The 20,400-nt window shown below is 45.0% G+C and overlaps 1 protein-coding gene across 4 annotated transcripts in view; it reads left to right on the top strand.

Moving 5' to 3' along the window:
• PTPRE (protein tyrosine phosphatase receptor type E) overlaps nucleotides 1-20,400 on the top strand; it is a 103,452-nt gene that overhangs the window by 23,762 nt on the left and 59,290 nt on the right. For 2 of the 4 annotated variants that reach the window (XM_067000138.1, XM_048049509.2), the window contains exon 2: nucleotides 2,363-2,444. The exons of the other annotated variants lie outside the window; for them this stretch is intronic. The gene's annotated coding sequence lies outside the window, so the exon portion shown is untranslated. The remainder of the gene's footprint in view (nucleotides 1-2,362; nucleotides 2,445-20,400) is intronic. 4 annotated transcript variants of the gene reach the window in all.

The following is a 20,400-nucleotide window of genomic DNA, read 5'->3' as shown; positions in this document are numbered from 1 at the left end:
CAGGTGGCCCAGGTTTGGGAGGGCAGGGCTGTCCTGCAGGGAACGGGGAAAGCGTGGGGAGCCTCCTGGTGTTGGCCAACGCCAAGTGCAAGGCCGTGAGGACGTGGAGTAAAGCACAGCCTCTGTGAAGACTGGAGGGGAGACTGCTGCAGGGTAGGCCTGAACTGCGATCTTCAGCTACCTGAAGGCAGCAATGGAGAAGACCAAGTCAGGCTCTGCCCTGAACTGCCCAGCACGGGGACAGGAGGCAGTGGGTGCGAGTTGCAGCAAGAAAAATTGGAACTGGTTGTATGGTGGGATGGAAATTCCTCATGAGAGTGTTGTACAGTGCTGGAGAAGGGGCCCAGTGAGGCTGCAGCACCCCCGCTCAGAGAGCCAGCAGCATGGGCACCCGTCCCACCGGCCTGGAGCTCGGCCTTGCCCTCTGGCCTTGCCAGAGCTTGGCCTTGCCCAAAGGGCCTTCTCAGCCGAAGCTATCCTGTCTCACCCAGCATTGATGCCCAGCTAAAATCCCTCGTAATTGTGAATTAAGGAAAAAAGTAAAACGGCAAAAAAATAATCCTCTGAATGTCTTATTAGAGAGAATTGACATCTCTGTGCGACTCCAGCTGCGCTCAGGTACATACAGTGTTATTCCAAAACACGGGAGATCCTGCAAGCTTTTATGATCAATTTGATTAACCTGTTCATTATTATTATGACCAGTCTCAGAAAATGTTTATCGTTTACGCTGAGAGTTTGTACTGACGGAACAGCATAGGTAATCACTGCAGATGTTTGTGCTGTTCTGTGGGAATGCATAGCTTTAGAACATCCTCTGTCTGTAGCTGCTCATTGAATTATACTTTAAATTAATTTTCATAAAGTGGCTGTACTGTTATGCTTCTATTTTTAGCCATGTTAGCTGCTGTACTACAAAAAATCAAAACCTATTCTGTTGATTCAGCAGAAAGCAAAATTTTACGTGTAAGTAATGCTCAAAATATTAGTGCTTCTAGCAGACTGTAGAGCAAAGTGAGAGCTCTGTTTACACCTGGAAATAGTTGTTGTTTTCCTGTAATGTAAATCATTATACTTAATTTCCTGAAGTAAAACTGTTGGTAAAAGCATCATCAGAGTCCATAGATCACAATTTTGAAAGAAACTAAAGTAAATCCTTATTTCAGGGATCAGAAAATAACCTGTTTGAATACTGGTCAGTCACCACCTCCTGTCCTCTGGAAAGAGTTCATCTTCCCGAGCCATCCCATCATATTTATATCAAAGATAGTGCTATTCCTACCTCACTAAACCAGGAAGGTTTAGTAAAGGAAGTGAGATACTGATTTGTCACAGCTAACACAAAGTTTTGGTCTGTTTTGAATTTTCTGTGTTGAAAGTAGGTAGTTGTAGGTAGTCAGTTTTGGTCACGCTGGTGCAGTTAGTCTTACTGTAAGTCTGCTTTTGCGGTTTTCGAAATGCATTTTGCATATCCGAATAAGCATTAAAAAAGTCATAGATTGTTAAAAGTCATGGATCATTAACGATTTTCTTCAGTCTTTCAGCTGAAGCACGGAAGGGTTTCTCTCCGCAGAATAGAAGGAGGAACCTCTGCAAGCCTCAAGTATTAACACAAAATTTGTTTGGCTTTAGGTATTAGTGGAAGGAGAAGGTTGGGAAGCTACACAGATATGCAGATAAGTTCAGTAATATATTCTGCTGGGGGAATTGCATTGGTTGAGAAAAGCTAATGATGAGTGAGCCACAAGAGGAGCTCCTTTGGCCTCTGTTGTGCAGAGAAGTGCTTCGTTGTCAGCGCTGAGGAGGCAGAGTCGGTGGTCAGGAGCCATAAGTGACCCCCATGGTTGTGGTACACCATTTAACAGAGCACCAAACCTCTGTGTTTCAGTGGGAAATCCCTCTCCAGCCTAGGCAGCGTGGGGCAGCAGCTGCCTGGGGCACTCATGCTTGCTTGCACAGGTAATTTAGCAGAATTGTTCTGATTTCAGGCAGGACCATCAATGGTGGGTGTCCCTAGGTCCTGTGATTTGGCCCCCAGAGTCGAGCCAAAGGCTGCTGCTTTGGAGAGGTGCAGAAGCTGCTCAAAGCTCCAGTTCTTCCAGGCTTTCTCCTGAGGTTTGAATTCTCTGCTGCCCTTTTCAGGGACAGTGAGATTTCCTCAAGATCGTTGCTGTCTGGTGAGTTTAGAGATGACCAGCAGGGTGCACAGGAAGCATTTTTCCGTGCTTTACTAGCTTGCATTGAGCATAATTGGGTTGTGTCATATCTTTCCCTAGTTCTAATTGGGAAATGTAAAGTTTGACCAGACCAAATAACTTTAAATCTGCAGATTTTGTCACCTTCCTATCTGTCCTTTTTCCAGGTCATCGAAGAATGGCTTTTCTTTCATTTGTGTTGTCGAGATGCCAGTGCAGCTGCTTGTGAAAGACTGTTGTGAAAAAACAGTAAGTAGTTAGAGCAGAAAAAGTAAAGGGCAGAAATAAGTGATTCACCTCCTGGTGGTTTGCCACCTGTGTCATGTGGTTAGATATATGATGACGTCAATATTTTGAAGTCAGTTTTATATTTTTGAGGAAAACCTTTGGATGCATTTTGTATCACAATATTATTCCCAGTGATCCCCTCCTCTTTATTCCACAAAGCTGTACATTTTGTTTGTGTGCCTATATGTTACTCCTGAAGCAAGAGGTTTGTTTTATTATTGAAGAATCAAGATGTACATCATTTAGAAAATATTCCCTGCAGGTTCTTCTTTCACCAGCTCAAAGTCACTTTAAGAAAGGCATCGCCTTATCTCAGTAACACATATTTGAAAGTCATTTAGTGAGCAAATTGCCAGATAATTGCATTGGTGGTAATTGCATCTTAAATTGATCTGCTGTTGAGAAAAATGCTGAAAATGAACTGTTCTTAATCTTGATATGAAAATATTGGTTCTGTTGTATTAATTAGCATGCTGTGAAATAAGAATATTTTTTAAGGGAGATGCTTAAGCTGATCTGTTTATTTTTAGTTAGTGCCTTTGGTTAGTTCCCTGGAAGAATCAAAGCTCTGTTTGTGCCTGTGTGTGAGAGAGAGAAAAAAGTTTATAGGATGTCAATCAATGAAAACTCCAAAGGTTTTCCATAAAACAGGAGTTTTGTGGCATATCTCAGGGATTTTGTGTAGCTTTGTCAAAATATTTTTTCTCTTTCCTTTAACCCTGCTGTGTTCACAATTGTGTCACTCATTTCACTGTTGAACCTGCTATGGGCAGCAAAACTTCTGGGTTGATCTGAAGGGGTTTGGGAGATTGACCTGACCAGGAAATAGCATTTCACTGCCTGTTGTACTTTGACCTGTAATAATTCCTGATACTTCATTCCACTTCTTGTAAGGCAGCTTTCTGTCTGCACGTTTCTTATTGCAGCTGTATGTGTGCATTTTCTTTCACTGACCTCGGTACAAAAGGGATGACCATGAGGTCCAGAAAGGTGAGGAGTTTGGTTTGCTGCTTCTTGCACTTTTTCCATACAGTTGTAAAGCTTTCATGGCAGTTTTGGTGATGGCTGGAAACCTTTTCTTCAGACACGGTGGAGTTAGTTTCATGGGATGTTTATAACTTTATTTGCCCTCCTCCCACAAGTATGCTTTCTCTTTCCTTTGGCGCTGACCTACTTGACCCGTGGACAAAAGGTCTCTTGGAAGCCAGTGTGTTTTGATCCTATATGTTATAGGGTTTGGTTGTTGATGTACTTTTTCTTGTGACACAAGATGGGTACGTGAAGTATTCAGAAATTGACCTATATTTAGTTACCATCACTTTTGTTAAAATCTCGTCTTTTTTTTTTTTTTTTAAATCTTTATATAGCTTAGTCCTATGATACAGAGAAAAAATTCAGATAGTGAAAGGGGTGCAAAATCAGTTGGAGCCTAGAAATGAATTACAATCCCATTATTTTTTTTTTCTCTCTCTCTTTTTTCCCCAGTAATATGACTACGGTTCTTTGGTGGCCTTTCAGGAAATGTATGTGGTGCATTTGAGTATAAAGGGAGAAGAATTCAGTGTATGATTTCTTTTGAGAATTGCTCTGGAGCTACTTCTGATAAGGCTAAGATGTGTTTTATGAGACAGCTAACTTGCACTAAATTGTACATTAATGACTTCAGCTGGAAAATAAGATCGTAGGCACAAAATATGCGTGCCACAGGGCAGGTTTCTGTAGCAAACGTCTGATGTGATGGAAAAGGAAGGGATCTGCTTCAGACACAATGCAGAGCTGCTCGCAAATGTAGCCTTGTTCCGTTTCTCTCCATCATTGCAGTGCCGTGTGTACAACTCCATTTATTTGCTGTTTAAGGTGTGTGAAATAGGGACAAGCCAGCATCTCCATCTTGGGGGGAACGGTGCGCAGAGGTTTAGTAGGTCTGCATGGCCGTGAAGGCCACACGTGAGGAAGCAGGAGGCTGTCAGGACATCCCCGTGGGCCCACTGAGGTTGGTGTGTGACAGTTTTTGAGACTCTGAAAATGGAGTTGTGGTTTAAACACTCTGACTTGGACGTAAAAAACCTGGCTTACTTTTTCCAAAAGTTTTCAGATTTGGTGGATGACGCTGAGGACTGTCTGCTGACTTTTTTTTAATTTACCTGTATCACAGGTCGATTTTCTTTATTGTTTCCCAGCATACAAATACGTGCACTGTGGCCAGGCTCTCAGTAGGCTGCTCGGCTGGAAAAAGAGAGGATTCGAGTTTGTTGTGGCTTCAGCCAGTCATCCATCAGCCTGAACAATTCCTTTTCCAGTCACAGGAGGAAAATTTTAATGTTTTAGCATGGCCAGAGCGTCTTGGGTTATTCCATTGAATCCGTGGGATGAGCAGTTGTCACATGCTAAAGCCGCAAGCAAAATATTCAGAAATCAAGGTTTCCATCGCCAGGGAGGGACTACACAAGCATGCTGAATTTAGTCTATAAAACAGCTCACCCTTCTTTTGGCTGAAGTATTGTGAAGGAAGAGTTTGACAGGCAGCAGCATTCAGGTGATCTGAAAAGATGGATCCCCTGGGGCAGCGGCGCTGGGTCTCATGCAGTTCTGCATCGACTGCAAAACAGGTAAATAAAAGGAAAATACAAAGAATCGGTTTGTATAATGTAATTTAACAAATGTGTCTGTACTTGTGGATGTGTGCGCTCTCTGGGACTACAGAAGGGAGATACAGGAGGTGGTGTGTGCCTCCTGTCTTGACGTGTCAGGGTAAATTTGCCCAAATGCTGCAAGGTGCTGGGCTGGAGGAGCGCACACCTGGGCATGCAGTACCTGTGCATGTGTACATTATGCTGCTTTCATACTGAAGATTTCCGAGATGGGTTGTCAAAAGGAAGGAAGGTTGACCATTGTGTTTCATATTCTCTGAAGGTAAAAGTGTCGTTTAAGTAATTTTGGAGGCTTTCTGTATCTGGCAAACTAAAATTAGGTGTTTATGGTGCTGTAGCCTAAGGGAATCTCGGCTCATCTTCAAGTTTTATAGTTGTCTTATTAAAAAGCTGCTGTTTAATTAGCTATGTCATACTGCCAGTCTCTTTTTTCTTTCTTTATGTCAGAAGAAGTAATGGGAGTGCACTATTCTGATCCATAAAAACCTGGCTTGATACCTATAAAATCAGACTTTCGGCGAAAGCTTCACATTCTTTTCCATATTAAAAGCAAAAGCATCTTCTGAAATGGGCCCTGAGGGCTGTGGTGGCTGTGTGCAGGTACTACTTCTTCTGCAGGGAAGAAAAAGGAAGGGTGTGGGGGGATATGGAATAACAAACTATTACTCTACCACGCGATGCCTGCCCTGGGAGCAGCCGTGCGGGTGCCTGGCTTGGAGCAGGGACCCCAGCACCTCCGCAGCCCCCCGGGCGGGCAGCGGCTGCCGAGGCGCCCTTGTGGTGCGACACGTGCTTCTCATCAGTCCTTCCTTCTCACCCCAAACCTATTTGTGTTCTGCCCTCTGTGTGCCACGTGAAATAAGTGAAGTAAGGGTGGTGTATGCCTTGACTGGAGGACAGGTTCGGCGGCAGCAGCAGCAGATGGCTTGGGCAGGCATGCAGCTCTTGCCAGCTTTATTACTTCAGAGGATGCAATAATAAACCTTGGGGCCAGAAAAATTTGATTTTTTTTTTTTAATTAAAAAAACAACAATAATTTTGCACTTTAGGAAACAACGGGTTTTGCAATGGGAGGAACTTCCCTACCCCGTTATTTCGCTGGGTGCTGCTCAGAGCCAAAGGGGAGCAAGGGCAGCGGTGCCCCTCAGCCCGTTCCCCCATGTTGGGTTGAAGGCGCTGCTCTTGCTGTTGTCTGCTCCCGTGTTCGTGCAAATAAAGCTTGCAGACTGGGAACGGAGTGTCCTGTACAAATGCCGGATTCTTTTTTTAAATTAACATACTTCTTCATTTCCAAAATAGAAATATAATTCTCTTTGATCGTGGGTCCAGGATACAGTTTCGGTCCAAAAAGCTATTCCCATGGTAACAACCCAGATTTGACCGATGGGTATTTTCCACCAAAAATATTTTTGGATGAAATAGCCCAGCATCTCTAAACATAATGGTCAAATCTACAACTTGTTATGCATTTCACTCCGAGAAGGCTCCAAATCAGATCCTTGTCTGTATTTTCCGCATGTGTTGTCTTTTAAAGAAAGCTGTTAAGGATTGGTGGGAAAACAGAGTGACTTTTTTTTTTTTTTATCCCTTTTCATAAAGAAAAACATTCCTTTGTGCAAAATCCAACATACAGAGTAAGGAAGAGAAATAAGTGTTTTTAAAAATCCTTAAAAAATTATCTTTTTTGTGAGCCGTAACAAAATCTGCCGTAAATACTGTGAGAAGCACTTGCTTGTGATAAATATTTCCCAAGAGCACATTTCTATATTATTCCTGTTATTGTACTATTAATCTGATACAGTTGGTTTTTTTCCCCTTCTGATCCTTAGTAAATGTGCTTGAGTGTAACAATTCTTCTTAATATCAGTTCTTGAAAAGAATTGATAAGAATCTGAATGCTAACCGGTGCCTTGTCAGGGATTGAAAATACGTGTGTATTTATCAACGGTAACGCCATCAGGAATTCCAGCGGCGATTTTAAAACACATTAAATAATAAAATATCAGTTTGTTCTGGAGAATAAAGGACGGTAAATGCATGCTGTCGTTGACACTTGCTGTCTCTGGAAAGCACATATTATTTGGGTTGTTTATTTGTGGACAGCAGGAGCAGCGGCAGCAAAATTCCTGCACGATCGGGCAACCCCTAGGAAAATCAATAGATGGATTTTCCATCAGGCATTGCCTCTTGGCAGCCTCTTTCTGTTGAATGATACCGCCTCACGTTAGCATATGCTTGCGCACTTAGTGTTAGCTAACGTCGTCGACAGCCGAGCAGCAGCAGAAGGGGGCTGTACGTTAATATTGTGTATTAACAGCACGTGGGACGAATGGCCAGCGTGGGTGCACGGAGCGAGGTCTGCCTGCGACCAGGCTGGGGAGCATCAGGGCTTTGTGTTGCCGTCAGATATTCCAGGAAGGTTCGCCGTCCTGCCTGCAAGCCTCTGCTTCTGCTTTGGAGAAGACGTCTCATCATCTTTTGATTTATTTCTCATTGTATTTTCCCAGCTACTGGGCCTCTGCCAGTTCCTCTTCCTTCCATCTTGAGCGACGCTTTCAACCTGACTGTGTTGCTTGAAATGCACTGCTCAAAATTACCTGCTAATTAAACACTGCGCTGCCAAGTTTTGAAGTCCAGCCCCCTTAAAAAAAAAAAAAAGAGTTCAGAAGGACTCATGAGGACTTTATTAATGAATAAGTAATGGCAAAGTGCAGTCCTTTGGCCTCAGCTGCTAACGCTGCAGTGGGGAGCTCTTGCACGTTCTGCCATTTTCCTCCCACCACGACTTGAACACTGGCTTTAAAGCTGAGATGTTTGTACCTGTTAAGGTCCCAGAGGAGCCATGAGCCTTCCAGAAGGGAACAGGGCTGCCCTGCGTTCAGTGCTGAACTTTTCCTTCGGTGTGCCTTTCTGATTCCACGTAACTGTGCGCAGTTCGAGCTGTGTCTCAGAAACCAGCTGGCATCCATCTGCTCCCATCCGCTGCAAGTTTTTCATTCTCCTGTTTACATACGCTGCAAACGCGTTTTTCTGATCGCTTTAACCCAGTCTCTTCAAACCAGGGTTGAAACTGGTGAGGTGGTTCTGCCGCCTTCTGGGGGCTTCAATGCAGTAAATGAAGCAGTTGGATTACGGGGGTGGAAGCGGAGAGTGAAAACACACGCAAAGGTTGTAAAACTCCTGCTTAGCTCCTTCCTTCCTTGAAAGCCCTTCTGCTAACCCTTGAGCGGTGCTGTTAACTGGAGGCAAGAGCTTGGTGCGTCGCTGGAGAAGGTGGGGTTGACGTGAGCCTAGAGGGGAGCCCCCAGAGGAGGACGTTGGTGCCTGAGAGCGTGCGCGGACACGAGGGGAGGGCTGCGTTCACCACCTGCCTTTCCCCTCCAGCGTTGGCTTGGGCCGTGCTCGTCTGTGCGGTGTTAGCGGCACTAAAAGCTGTGGTGGTGGTGGCCTGAGATGTGAGGAGCACGTGGTGGGACTGGGCTGGGCCAGTGTTTCCTGCCCCGTACTTCCACGCCTCCCTCGCATCGGAGCGCAGCAGGATGGCCGGCGGGGAGGAGGCGAGGCACCTCCCCGAGCAGGGGCTGCGGGCTCTGCTGCCGGGAGGAGTGCCCAGGTCAGCACGCTCTGGTCACAGCAGCCTCCTATAATATAAAACCTCTTTTGTCATTACCCCTTCCATAACAACCCTCTGGGATGTCTCTTGGGCTGCATTTTTATTTCAGAGGTGTAAAATGAGAATAGTCAAAAGAAACGAGGGTGCATAGCTGTATTGTCTTCCTTGAACTGTGACCCTTTTTGTGCGCTGCTTCGGAATTGGAAGACTTGTTTGCAGGTTCAGAGTAACAGTCCAGGCGAAAACATCATCTACCCAGAAGCAATCACCACGTTGTTTCCATCTCTTAGAGTATGCGGTCCCTACTGACTGGTGTTTGTGGGGGAAATTTCGGCACTGTCGGGCTGCACGCTTGTGCAGGTCCTGAGAAAACACTCATTGCAGCGGCTCTGCCCAGCCTTCTCCTGTGATGCAAAATAAGATGTATTATATGAAAAAAAACAAATAGAACTATTACTGTTGCATTCCTTACAGGTCTGGTTAAGCCAAACCTTTCATTTTTGCTCGCTTTTAGGCTGTGGGATCAGCAAGTATTGAAACTAGGGACTATCTGCCTTCCAGATGGCAATTCACAACGATAATCTTGTGCAGTGCCCGTCTTCTCCAGAAACCCAGCCGTACTGTGCGTGTGATGCTTATTGATACGGGCAGGTACTGTAACTCGGCCTGTGCACAAAATAAAAAAATATTTCAGATACTAGAAAATTTGGGCTTTACTGCCAGGACTGGCGGTGTTTGAGCATCTGTCTGCTGTCAGTCTGGCTTGCAGGTGAGAATCTTAATTTTCAGACAAACCGAGCGCTGTGGGCTCTGCGTGCCCAAGAGCTGTGCCTTCGCAGGTTTGTTTCCATGCTGGCGAATCCTTTTCCTTTAGTATTCCTTCGGTATATTTTTTTCCGGTGCCATATGTTGTACCCCGTGACTGGGAAGGTCAGATGTGTGTCTGTCTCAGCAGGTAGCACCAGCAGATTTCTTTTTTGGGTGGAAAGGGAATTTTCCTCCAGCAGATGGTCAGTTCCTGTCTTCTGTGCCTTGTGCACTGTCACCGAAATGCTTCCAGTTGGTCCAAACCAAAAAAGTGTGAAAAAGTAGGAAAAGTAAGTCTTCAAAAAAATTTTTTTAGTAATTCCTTTTCTGTGTTGCTACCTAATTTAGTTAGGATCGTTAGTATAATTACAAAACCAGTTGCTGTACAAGCGCAGAGGTGTTCCCTAGTCTCCCCACCGGTGGCTTCCCCCTGGGGTGTGACACTGGGGGTGGCAGTGGGGACATGGCACGTGCGTGTCCCCTTGTCCCCTCGGTGTCCTGTGCTGGTCGCCCCGGGAAGGGCAGCAGGGCTCGGGCGCTTCTCTGCAGGAGCCCAGCCGGGCATTGTCACCCTTCTCATCGTGCTGCCAGGGCAGGATTTGCAGTACTAAAGCACACCCCAAAAGACCTAAATACACACTTTCAGCCGACTTCAACCAAACTGATTTGACCTCTTTTTTTTTTTCTTTTCTTTGAAGTATAAGCAGTAAAGGGAGCGAAGCAGGTTTCTTTGTTGGTTTTTATTTTCAGTCTCTGCTGAGCCCCATCGTGTTTGCATCCAAAGGGTATTTGCTTTAACAGCCTGCTCTGCTGTCGTGTGACAGATTGATGCAAGGACACGTTGCTGCACGGATCTGCACGTGCAGCACAGTTCATTAGGAATATATAATCAGATTTAAAGTCATTAGGTATTCTCTAAATCACTCCGCTGGTGTCATACAGCTTCTCTTTATTATGAAAGGAAGAGAACAAACTGAAAACACGGCTTGTTGGGGGCTTTTTGTTGTTTTTATTATTATTATTATTATTATTATTATTTTGACTTATGTGCCATACTTAGAAATTTAAAAGTTTGGTGTCAGAAAATATTGGAGAAGTTATCTCTGTAATTTTCCCTGCTTTAATAAAATGCTGCCTATTGAGAAGGTATGGCCCTGGGATGTAAATTAGTTTGAGGGGCATTTTGCCCTCAGAAGGGGACTTTATGGGGAAATAAGGTTTCCTTCATGCAGGGAATCGCTGCCAGGAGCTGTTGCAGAATCATTCTCTGCTGTCCCCCCTGAGAGCAGAGCCCTCCCCCCTGGAACAGCCGCTTCAGGAAACCACAGGCCTCGCATTTGGGGCAGTGAGTGGAGCCCGGGGCCTTGGCATGTCACAGAGGGGGCACGGTGGTGGCACCCGCAGCAACCTGCCCTTTGCTGCCTGTGCCTCACGTTCCCATTTAAGAGCGTATAAACCTGGCAGTAAATCAGACTGCGGACTGCTCCTCTTCCGCAGCGTGCTTCAAGAGCACCAGCCCCTGCGTTTCAGAAGTGAAGACAAATGCAGCAGCCTGCAACTTCGCTGGAATAAACTGAAAAACGTCCTCAAGTACGTATTTCAGCATATCCAGGGTGCACAGAGCAATAGCAAGTGATGCAACCCCTCTCTTGTAGGTAGGAAACGAAGGGATAAATGAACGTGGTTTAGCTTCATCTGTTTAGAAGTTAACGAGGATGTTCCTCTGTGTGTTAATCTGTGCTGCAAGGCAGAGGAATCGTTTCCTCTGCCGCCCAGCTCGTCGCTCCTTCCAGCACTGTGATGGCCCCGCGGGGGCACCGCCTTCGCTCCTGCCCCGCGGTGGGTGCCGTCGCCGGGGGTGCTGCACCTTGCGAGCCGTAAGGTTGTGCGCTGGCCAAGGGGAGCCGCGGGACCTGGAGCAGCTATACTGGAAAATCTCCATGGCAACCCAGGAAAATAAGGGCCCCTTCTGGGAAAATGAGAGATCTCGAATTCTCTTGCAGCCAAGAAGTATTATTAGTGTCTGGCTGTAGTGCTGTCACATTCTTCTTTCAAAGTTTCTCGTTGCTGAAAACAAATCGCAATGGGTATTTTTCTAATGCTTTTGTAAAGGCCCTTGTAGTTCAGCACTGTTGGCTCAATAAAAATAAAAGGGAATAAACCCAAAGTATAGAAGAAATGCAGCATTAATTACATTTATAAAGTGTAAGTTGTGTGTGTATATCCCCATTTGAGTGTTTGTACGTATGTGTAAAAACAAACAAACCAACCACCAGAACACTTTGATTTTGTAAGGGAAGCTTAAGTTACATTTTTTTGTTCTTATTTAAAGCCGTTGGAGGACGTATCCATGCATCAGTCATTCTCTTAACTGCAAAACATCTTCTTAATAGCGAGCTCCTCTGCTGCTCCTCAGTGCATCAGTTCACTCCAGTTCTTTATATGCAAAACCTGCAGAATTAGTATTAAATTTTATCTGGAAGTTACTGAATTATTAAAAGTCTTGAACAGAACTGTGGAAAAAAATGTAAAATTGATAATTACAAAGCAGTGTGCTACTGAGTCAGAGCCTGTTTTGCATTGAATTATCATTTCACGTCCTCTTCAGCTAAGAAGCTGAACTATTTAAGAAAATACCATATGATATTACATATGGCGTTTTAATAACACCTATTTTACTCTGCTTCTGCTTAGCCGCTAAATGCTAAATGAAAAATTTCAGAGCGCCCCTATCCCTTCTCACGAGAAGCCCAGCCAGCTTGTCAAGCTTCGCCGGTTGCTCTCATGGCACGGGTCTCGCTGCCCTGCCCGCAGTGACCCCGACCTCTATCGTAAAGTAAGACTTTAGTATTTTACCTTGGGTGGGAAATACACCCACGGGTCTCCAAATAGCAGTAGTGCTGCTCCGGGTGGCTGGAGTTGGGATTTATCCATATTGATATTTTAAACTACTGGAGCATTTTGGGTTAAAAGCCTAAATCCATACATTTTTGGATATTTAAAGGAAGCACAAGTTTCCTGATGGGGTTTGCCAAAGCATGGAGGTACCATGCTTTACACCTAAAATACCCCTTCGCAATTCCCTTTATACCTGATTTGAAGAGCCGATGCGGTGGGTTACAGAATCACAGAATCGTCTAGGTTGGAAGGGACCTCCAAGATCACCTAGTCCAACCTCTGACCTAACACTAACAAGTCCTCCACTAAACCATATCGCTAAGTTGAACATCTAAACGTCTCTTAAAGACCTCCAGGGATGGTGACTCAACCACTTCCCTGGGCAGCCCATTCCAATGCCAAACTTAACCAAAAGTGAGTGAGTAACCAAAGAGGTTACTCACTCTTAAGATATTTGGAAGTGAATATGAACTGTTTTCAAACTGTAGGTTTGTATGCTGTGATTTTATCTATGTGAAAACTACTTTCTCATAGAAACTTTAGAATTGGACGGAACTTGCTGAAATATTTTTAGCCTTCTACATAACTTGGGAAGTACTACTTCTACGTAGCGTGTAAAACCAGTTCCCGAGGTTAACTAGGAATTCAAGAAGATAATGAACAAGCTTTACTTGGAAAAGACGCATTAAGGGTTTTTTGGTTGGTTGGTTGTTTTTTGTTGGTTTGTTTGTTTTTTGTAACTGCAGTTTTAGAATTAAGTTATTTTGGGGAAATACATTTTGGTCCATTACATCTGTTTTTCCTACGGTGGAACTTGAAGTTTGCAATAAAGAGCTGACCTCTACCCCTTTCCTCCCGTTATTAACATTTAAAGACTGTGATGGCTTTCCTCTGTTTGTTTATACGTGGAAAAAAGCTGACAGTTGAATAGATTAGCTCCATATGCCATTTCCTTCCTGAGAAGGTGGGATGTCCTTTCTGAATGTACGGATAGGACGAGTATGGTCTGTACATCATTTGGGTCATTCAGACCTATTATTTTGAATATTCTTGTCTCTATTGAGATATTAAAGCTAGGATTAAGTTGCCTGAATTGCAAAGTAAACACTTGCTTAAAACGCGTAGTGACAATAAATACCTGAAATTAGAGAATCAGAAGCTCTCAGGTTTAATAAACTGTGATTTGACTAAATGATCCTTGGTTTGTGGATGTCGTGCAGCTGCAGAGATCCTGCCCTGGGTGTTCCGCAAATAATACGTAAGCAAATAAAAAGCTTTGCTTTTCTGTCAAAAGCCAGTACAGCGAGCCCTAGCCAGTGTTGCCTTTTGCAGTCCATTGTGGCTCCTTGTTGTTGAGGGATAGAGAAGAATCTCTGGCACCAGTTCTAAAAGAAAGTGCCTTAATTACTGCTGTAATCTTCGCTTGTGCTGCATTTGAACGCTGAAGCTCCAAGGACACCGTACAAGTACGTTAGAGGTATGTGTTAGACTTCACTCGACTGTTTGAAGCTGTATTTTTTTCAAAGAACAGTTCCCAAGTTAACATCAAAATGGAACATTTTCAGATCTTTTTGGACATTTCTGCGAACGCTCTGTGAATTTGCCATTAAGCCCTCATGATTATTCTAGATTACCATGTTACCAATGAGCCTAAATAAAATATGCATCTAAAACAGCCCCAAAAAAAACTTAAAGCTGATTTTAATGCTTTGGGCTTAAATTTGAAGGGCTTTGCTGGGTTTGCTTGAAGAAATTCAATAAATATGTATTGGCTGTACTAGCTTAAGTGGCTGGGAAAACTCAGCGATGTGAATGGATTGTAATCCTTTGGTTAACAAGAATGGATCAGGAAAGTATTACAGGCTTACAACGTCCATTGTCATGAGCGTGCAGTGTATTAGCCTGCCTTTCACCACGCAATGTAGTCTTTCCTTTAAGTCAAGGTACCTGTTGCATAGAGGCAATGCCTATTTTGGGTATGTCTCAATGCATTCCAGCAGATAAATTAAATAGAAAAATCTCTGCAGCTGACGTTTATCAAGTTATTCGCAGTCAGAATAATTCCTAAGTAATTTAAATGCGGTCACAATTAAGATAATCTCACCAGAGGGCTCCCGGCAGGCAGCCACACGTCCTCCTGCCCTGTCAGGGGATGCAGAGCCTGGATCGAAGGTTTTGTCCTCGTCTAAAAGGGGTTCCCCTGCTTGTGTCGGTGCGTCACTTTCCAAGGGTGTGCGATGCCTCTTACGGCCAAACAAAAATGTGCTTACTTTCAGATGCACAATGTATTTCATGTTGATTAAAAGGAATGAAAGATTACAAGAGTATAAAAAGACAAGTAAAAATCCTGACAATCTTAGAAATGACTGCTCCTGCCTCTTTGACGGTTATTTACGTATAAACACGTCTTGTTTTCCAAGCAGTTTTCATTTCGGTGAAGAGCCGAGCCCTAAATCTGTGCTGTGAGATCCGGGTATGCATTTTAGAAATGACACACAAGCATTCTGCTTGCTCCGTGGTCGGAGCGAAGTTCAAGTAAGGCAGATTGTGATTCAGATCATCGGTGCTCTACATTTTGGAGCTGTCACATTTCAGATTCTGTTTAATTTCTTTGGGATTAATTTTGTCTGTGTATTTGGAATACTAATCCCTTCTTTTTCGGTCAATATCTTAGAAATATTGAAGCGATAAATTTTGCATGGAATCGTGGTTTAGCAAAGCTGAGATGCCGAGAGAGCTAAATGGAAGATTTATCGTTGTAGAAGATTCTCCCTGGATTTAGGATTGAGGAAAAAATGCGGCACAGGTGCTCATCCAGGAGAAGGATCTGAGCCGCCCTTCAGGAGGTCGTTATGTGCATCTTGCTGCCCGGTTTTCTGAGCTAGCAGGATGTAAGTATCCAGGAAGGAAAAATAAAAGGTTGAGTGTAAAGCTCTCAGATCAAAGGCCATCCGGCATCCTCTGCTCATCTCTGATGGACAAAACTTGTCTTGACTTTTCATACCGCAAACAATCAGCGTCCACCCCAGATCTCTGGGTTCTCTGGGGCTGGGAATAGGAGAAGGTGGGGAGGTAGGGGACGAGAGCTGTGACTGGCACTGCATGCTTGCTTACACCAGATTCTCATGGGAAGGTTTTTTTTTTTTTTTTTTGACCTACACCTTTTTGACGCAGCCGTTAATGTAGGTGAGGACGTGCCGTGTTTAAATGTTTTTGCTGCAGATAATACTTATTTATCCCGGGAAGCTGAAGTTGTTATGACACTTCCATAATTATAACTGCAGTGGAAAGAGAGCTTATTTTCTAAATATAGTGGTGATATTTAATTTATAATTCTCTGCTCTTGTTTGGGGCAAGAAAAGCTCATTCTCGTGTTCGTGTTTCTGAAGTGGTGAATGTGACTGCTGAGTGCGTAGGCAGCGATGAAACTAATTTGGAGGCCATGCATACAGTTCTATACTTATGCTGCTCTCCTGCACTACTAAAATGCCTAAGTGAGGGTGTGAGAGCCTAGAAGAGGTGCGGGCTGCATTCAGGGGCAGCGAGGTGGCCCAAAACCTGGCCAAGCTGGGGGGGCTCCAAGGGGGGCATGAGTGGGGCAAAGCAGGCTCGCTCTGCGGCGTGATGTCCGGCTGGGTGATGGGCCCCAGCAGGTCCCTCGGGGGTGCTTCCAGCATCTTCGTCCCCTTGACACCTGGCCGTCGCCGAGGCCGGCTTGCGGGTGGCACGGGAAGAGCGGCTGGGGGACGTGGCGGCTGTGCTGCCCTCCAGGTGGACGTGGGGCTCAGCAAGGAGAAATGCCAGGTCCTGCCCCGCAGAGCAGCCCTGTGCGCCGGTACGGGCTGGGGGAATGCCCCTGGCTGCTCACGTCTGCTTTTGTGCCCACCTTTGGGAGGTCACCCTTCGGCTGGCTGGCGTCATGCCTACTTGGCTTTAGCCCCGTGTTGCGCGCTCGCATTTTAAACCCAGCTTCTTAAAATGGCAGCGGTTGCACAAATGGCTGATGCTTAAAACTTGGCCATTGTGCGTATGGAAATGAGCATCGTGCTCGTTTTGAACAAATCAAGTTGGGATCTCCAGCTTTATTTAAAACCTGCGAGCAGAACGGATGTGTGCAGCGCCCTGCGTCTGCATCAGGGCTGGAAGCAGAAGCTGTGGGGAGGAGAGAGGGAACAGATGTTGCACGGGGAGAACTGCATAAGCCCCCCAGGCCAACTCATTTTGTTCTCATTTTTGTTTAAATTTCTAGGATTGAGTGGCCCAGTAGCACTGCAGGATTGCAGTCACACACAGAAAAACGTAAATGTTGCAGTTCCCACAGGGTGCTACAGGATGGCTATGCTGTCCGTGCTTAGTTTTGCTCTTCCTCTCTTTTTCATTAATCGATTTATTCTTTTCAGACAATTTGCATCTTCTGGCCCAATTTTGTCCTTTGTGGATGCATAATATAGCGGGCTGAAGTTGCAACAGGAAGCTTTAAGTAGTAAAAAGTTAGACAAAACAGAAATCAGCATTTTTGGAAGAAGGTCTAAAATAGATGAAGTCCACTCTTCTTCTGAGTACTCAGACAGCTGAAGTCTTGTAAAGGCTCTGCAGTTATCCTGCATGTTTAAGAGGAGAGAGTCTGCTTTTGTCAAAGCAGTGTAACGTGGTCCGTGCACAGCCATGAAGTCTCTGGCACTTAATGAGTTTCACAAACAAAATTTGTGGCACAAAAATGTTTTAAGCACCAGTGAGTAACCTTGGTTATTCTTCCGTAAGGTTTTCAAAGAGGATCTTGCTGCAGAAGTTGCAGTATTAATAGTTCATAATAAATACCACAGTTGACCAGAAAACCTATTTCTGTTTCAAAGGCTGCTCTTATGTGGCACCAAAGAGAGAAAAATCCTGATGCAAAAACGTAGAGGAGCCATTAGGACAAAATAAGTGATATGTCCTTGGGTGCTGGATCTAATTATACACTCTCAAAAGACGCAGCAGCTCTACCGGAGAGAGATTCCCGTATTTTGGGTAAGTGGCACACTTTTTGGAGAGGGCGGGGAAGCCACTGACCTAAATACATGTTTATCTGAGAACTTACTGCATTACAGGGAGGTTTTTAAATAAAAGCCATCTTAATCTTGGTCTTCTGCATCAGTAAGGGTTTGGAGATTTTAAAGGTTACAGGACCCAATAAATATTGCACGAGCTGTTCTTCCATTGTTGTTTACTGCACATTCTTTACAGTCCTTAATTTTCCTGCAATTTATCATCTTGAACGTTAGTATATTAGTATGTGGGTGGTAGCAATGAGGTGTAGAATAAATTGAAAGTGCACTGGGTAAGACTGAATATCACACCTGACTTTCACTACGTTTTTTCAGTGGATATTTCAGAGAACGTTTTCTGGCTGTAACAGTTCAAATGTCTTTAAGGCTCCAAGGCACTAGGTAGAGATGCATATTGCTATTTTTTTTTGCTCCTGATGAGGTGCTATCAATGATTTTTTTATGCTGCGAACAGTGAGTTTTTTTGCAATGTTCTCACGTTTGTAAGTCGCATCCCTAGCCCGCTAAGGAGGCTGCAGATGTACGTCCTGGCACACATCGCAGAGCGAATACCTGAGAGATTCTGGGAGGGGACGTAAGGGAGATGGGCTGAGTTTCACTCATACTCTGTCTTATCTGGAAAAAAATATGTATTTTGCCCGGACTGTTATCTTTACACTGCAGAGCAATACTGCGAGCACGTAACAGTGCGCTGGGCTGTACAAAAGCAGTCCCACCTCCTGAACTTCTTTAAAATCCCTGAAAAACATATGTGCTCAGAAAGGCGTGTGCTCTCAGGAGAAGCACCCGCAGCTCAGCATTTGGTTTGGAGCCGTGGGGATAACGCAGTTTGGTTTTCCTCCAGTTTAACCCGTGGGGTGCTGCCTGCCAGGCTCCGTTACCTGCCGTTCCCTGCCGGCCTCTCCAGCCGCTGCCTTGCGGTTTTTCTCTGCAGTGCTTTGGGGAAGTCGCGGCAACCAAGGGGTAGCGGGGGCTGGAAAGGAGGCAGAAGAGAGCGATCGGTGTGTCTGCAAATGCCTCGCTCCTTCTGCAAAGCTGCACTACAAAGAATTGCCGTGTCGGCTGTGGAACTTGTTCCTGGGTGACTCCAGCCACGGCGTCCCCGGCCCACCAGCCCCAAGTGTCCTGGGAAAGCAGGAAAAGGCTCCTGGGTGTTTTACCTCCTTCTTTTAAGGACGGATGAGAGAGTCCAGGTTTAAAGAGCTTTAAATGAATGCACTGAGGTGTGCCAGGCTTCCAGCGTGAGGAAACGAACTGGCAGACTTGCAAGTACGCGTGCGCTCTCAGCCCTACCCAGCTTCTGGAGCTCACCTGGCGGCTCCTTCCCTGAGCATGCAGAACCCTTGGTTGTACAGCACAGGGCTGCACGATGCTGAGCATAAAATACATGTGCACACGAACACTTTGTGAAATAATAATTTCAGCGAGTTGTACTGCCTGTGAAGAGTTTTTCAGATACCAAGGAAGAAGCTGAGATATCATAGAAACAGGATAACTTTTTTCTTTTTTTCCTTTAAGACTGAACTGAGTAGAAAGGAGCAGAGGACTGGCCAATGCAGAAACGTTGTCGCAAGGCATCCTGCCATTCTGCAGGTAATGGAGAAGAGATGTGTATTTGGGGACATACATTTTGTCATGTCACCTAAAGGAGAAAAAGGAAAAACAATGCAGTCAGGAGCCCTTATTTAAGGCAAGCTTTCTTGGCTTGCATAATAAATCACAAACTTGAGGTTGTACACTAGTGCGGGCACTGAGAGCTGCTCGCAGGTACCAGGAGTCACAACCCTATATAGCCTATATAGCACAATATATAGCTCGTGTTTTACCGCTCAGCTTCGTTCCTGGTTAATTACTGACTAGTAATCAGTAATTAACTTAAGTCATACTTAAGTCTTAATTCTTGCAGTTAAGAGGCTAAGGCTGCTGTAATTGGTACGTGGGATGCTCAGATGCTGCTGCTGCGTTTTCGGGTAGAAAAAGTTGGTGATGTACAGGGAGCTGATAAGCGCTTTGGGTCCGGTGACGACCCGCCAGCACGTGTCGTTTGCTGCAAGCAGGGGCTAACCAGAAGCCACGGCGTGAGGATGAGCATCCATCTGGCTTGGCAGGAGCAGAAGGTGAGTGTCAGCCTGCTGGGCTGCTCATGGCATCGTGGTGCTCTGCGCATGGTGTCTGCGAGGGCAGAGGGGGCTGAGCAAGGACCTGCTGTCATGGGAAGCTGGAAGCTGGTGGAGTCCCTGGTGAAGCAGGGACCGGCAGCACCCAGCGCTGCTCGGGGAAACCGAGTGTTGGTGCTCACCCCGTGCCGCAGGCTGCCAGCAGCTGGCTGCGGGGAGCTCTTCGTCTTCTTGCAAGTTCATCAGGCAAGCGTAAGCCCAGATGGAAGTTGTCCCTGTTTTGGGAGTGAATTATCGATGTTCAGAAGAGGTTAAGAAACGAAAAGTTTAATAATGTTCCAGTAATGAAATTTACGTTTTCATTCAGAAGAAAAAATTAGATCCAGCTGACATTAGACAGAAAAAGTTAAGAGAGAATTATCTGTGGGGCTCTTGACGCCTGAAGGCTGCAGTCTTAAGCTTTCTGCCTGAAATGAGGAGCTTTGCAGGCAGATTTATTACGAAAGAGAAGTGGACTTATTTTTGCATTTGTCAGTGTAATTTAACACACAAATGAGAATGTAAGTAATTTTTTGACTTAACAAAGTTTAAAGTGTCCAGTTTTCTTACGTGAGATACTGGTTGTCTGGGTGCCACTGATGGGCAGGACATTGTTACGCATGGACTTGCAGCATCGGGGGTAGCCCATCATTCCTAGCCAACGTAAAAATATGTTTTTAAAGCTGGTTAAAGTGCTGTAAGCTTATGTCTGTTGGGCAGATAGGTCTCGCTAGCCAGTGTGCC

Source organism: Anser cygnoides, chromosome 7, assembly GCF_040182565.1.
Source record: "Anser cygnoides isolate HZ-2024a breed goose chromosome 7, Taihu_goose_T2T_genome, whole genome shotgun sequence".
In the NCBI taxonomy this organism is placed as follows: domain Eukaryota; kingdom Metazoa; phylum Chordata; class Aves; order Anseriformes; family Anatidae; genus Anser; species Anser cygnoides.
Note: the sequence above shows the minus strand (reverse complement) of the source record. Positions and strands in the feature narration are given on the sequence as shown.